At 35.8% G+C, this 3,547-nt stretch overlaps 1 pseudogene; it reads left to right on the forward strand.

Annotated features, from left to right (window-relative positions):
• Window positions 1–2,712: 2,712 nt before the first annotated feature.
• LOC139425104 (uncharacterized) lies at window positions 2,713–3,310 on the forward strand (annotated as a pseudogene).
• The last annotated feature ends 237 nt before the right edge of the window (window positions 3,311–3,547 follow it).

Raw genomic sequence — 3,547 nt, forward strand, 5'->3', positions numbered from 1 at the left:
TAACCCCAACCTTCGGTCAGAGTTCAAAACAGGTTTCAAGAGAGCAACTGTACGTTAAGAGTCCAAAATTTCATTTCACCGTGTACGCAACTGCGAGTTACTCTAACCCAGAGTTAAGTAACTTTAACCTGGAGATATTAAAGGTCAGAGAAACAGCGCATGCGCAATAAGCGAGTGTTTGTTTATTTACTTCGTCGGTATTTTTTATATTTCTGCTGTTCTTTTTTGTTTCTATTTGTTAATTGTTTTTCGATTCTTTTCAAAATGGAAGATTACAGTTTACAACATTGTTTTAGAATTTCCACTATTTTATCTGATTTTATAGGTGTGCTGTACTTAACCTCTTAATCTGTTTTTAAAACTGTGTGTTTAGCGCAGTATGTCCTTTTATGGACCTTGTGCCACTAAACCCCACATCCAATTCAATTCAATTCAATTCAATGCATCATTGCGCAAGGAATTTATTTCCTTGCCAAAGACCAAAGAAGAATGTGAAAAGGTAAGTGAAATTTATTTTATTGAACTTGCTTACACCTACAAAGCAATTAATATCTATGAAATTAAGCACCTGTTTAGAAATGCATTTTAAAATTTTTTATTTTACATTCAAGATAATATTGTAAATTAAGACATTCAGATATGTAAAATTTTCCAATTTATAGTAATTTCTCTTAGTTAAAATAAGAGGTCATTATTTAATTGAAAAACAAAACAACTATGTTCTAATATACAGGGTCTTTATAATTAAAGTTCCACTTTGAAATGGCTATGAAAATAAAACTACCCGACCAAATATCATCAAACTTGGTAAATGTCTATAAGAGGTCATGAGATTTTAGTTCCCGGTAAAAAAAAAAATAGTTCAAAAATTCACCACCAGCGGTGAATGGCGCTGTATGCAATAGTGTTAAACAAATGTGAAATATGCAAATTTGTTTTACACGTCATGTGACTTTGCAGTTATAAAATAAAGGCGCCTTGTCTGAGTTGTCAGTGTTCTGAGTCGACAATGTCTGTTACCATGCAAGACCGTGCTTTGCTCGTGAAATGTTACTATGAATGCGACAGCAATGAACGGAGGGCTTTACAAAAATTCCGCACTGTAAGAGGAAAACGCCGAGGTCCAATGACACCAAATGATGGCAAAATTTCAAGCCACAGGTTTGTTATCTGTTGTACTTGGGCGTGGACGAAAATCTGTGTCTGTGGAAACCAAGGAGGCTGTTGCATTAGCAGTAGAGGAAGCAGCAATGGACACCAGACAGGGGACCTGCAGCGTAAGTGCTGTTGCACGTCGACTCGACTTACCATTGAGTACGGTGTACAAAATCGTTCGGAAAGTGTTGCAGTACTACCCTTACAAAATCAAACTTGTTCAACAACTTCAACCTAGAGATCCGGCTTTAAGAGAAACATTTGCTTTGAGTTTTCTGGTACAGATGGAGGTGGACATCAAATGGCCATGGAACATTATGTGGAAAGATAAGGCACATTTTTACTTAAATGGGGATGTCAACAGCCATAACTGCAGGATTTGGGCCAAAGAAATCCCTCATGTTATCCACGATGTTCCATTATATTCGCCTAAAGTCACCGTTTGGTGCGGTATGACAGCAAATTTCATAATTGGACTTTTTTTTCTTTGAAGAGCCATCTGCAGCTGGATCCGTGACATGCACTGTGACGGCTGCTCGCTTAGAATCGATGCTCAGATGTTTCGTGATACCTGAACTTCAGCAACGGGGCTTTTTAGCCACCACGATCTTTATGCAGGACGGGCTCCACCTCACATTGGTAGGTGTGTCAAAACAGTTACTGCAGCAACATTTCACGAATGATCGTATTGTAGCCTGAAACTTCCCTATTTCTTGTCCACCCCGATCACCAGACCTCAACCCCTGTGACTTCTGGTTGTGGGGTTATCTCAAAGCCATTGTTTATGGTGATAACATAACCAATTTAGTGGAATTGAAGAATGCGATACACAGACATGTCCGTAACATTTCTCCAGATATGCTAAGAAGTGCTGTTGAGAATGCAATATTGCGATTTAATTTGCTTTCAGAAAACGGCGGATGCCACATTGAGCATGCTTTGTAGCAACAATTAAAGTGTTTGCAACTGATGTTTTCTCTGTTATTTCGTTTAACTTTATTGCATACAGCGCCAATTCACCACTGGTGGTGAATTTTTGAACTATTTGATAATAAAATTAATTATAATTAAAGTGGAACTTTAATTATAAAGATCCTGTATTGTAACATCAATATATGGATAATATAGGGATACTTCCTTATCATGATCTTTTGCGTCAACTACAATTGCTAAGGTGCTAATTAGGTTTTAAACTTGAATTTTTTTTTTATTAACAAATGTTCATATTTGTGCAGGGGTGGCTAGGATCTATACCTTTCGAGCTGGTCCCTCTCTGTGATGTTTTTCAAGGGCCGCTCCCCGGAGATTGCCAAGACTTGGCAATTATTGTGCCACAGTTCACGATACAGAAATCTCCCTGATAATATAGTTTGTGTCTCTGTGAATGATATTATTTAATGTGTTTGGTTAACTTTTGTTTATTGGCAATTGAAATGAGCTGCAGGTGGCATAGAACACGACTGTCCATCTATGAGAGCAATTCGTATGCTTTCACCATTAGCATGTGGAGAGTAATAGAAGGGAGTTCAGTAGTTTCTACCTATATTTTCAAATAGATTAAAATATGAATACATCTGATGAAAGTGGAAATCAAGTCAAGTGTACAATTGATAAATATTGGTCTAAAGTTTTTAATTTAAAAGATGATTTCACAAATGATTATAAGTATCCTACATTGGCTAAATTGGTCAAAGCCTGCCTTAGCTGCTTCCATGGCCCATTAGTGGAAAGTGCATTCAACTTAATGGATACACTTGTCACTGACTATAGAACCTCTCTTAAGATTGATTCCCTAGATGCAGTGCAGACTATTAAATATGATTTAATGGCTTCTAAAGAAACCTCATGTGAAAAATATGGCTCAAAAAATCCAATGACTGATCCAATTCACAAAGATCTCGTACTGAATATGAACAGAAGTTGGTAAACGTATCAAGAGGACTTAAAAACATGTATTTCAGATGAGTCACCTATAAAAGTCTCTGAAAAACCTGCTACATTAGCAGAAAAGCAAACTGCTTCTACCTCTGCATGTGCAGTTCTCGAGGAAATTTCTTCAACTGTAAATGAGGAAAATAAAAGTCAACCTTCCTGCAATTATGAAGTTCACCACAAAAGAAAGACAAGCACACAAACATCAGAAAATAAAAAATAAAAACAGCAGAAATTAGATTTTTTTTAAAGAATTAATTCAGGTAATTTAAAATATTTACATAAAATGTAGTANTAAAAGTCAACCTTCCTGCAATTATGAAGTTCACCACAAAAGAAAGACAAGCACACAAACATCAGAAATTAAAAAAAAACAGCAGAAATTAGATATTTTTTTTTAAAGAAATAATTCAGGTAATTTAAAATATTTACATAAAATGTAGTAGTTTATATGTTTGAA

This window comes from Parasteatoda tepidariorum, chromosome 3, assembly GCF_043381705.1.
Source record: "Parasteatoda tepidariorum isolate YZ-2023 chromosome 3, CAS_Ptep_4.0, whole genome shotgun sequence".
Classification (NCBI taxonomy): domain Eukaryota; kingdom Metazoa; phylum Arthropoda; class Arachnida; order Araneae; family Theridiidae; genus Parasteatoda; species Parasteatoda tepidariorum.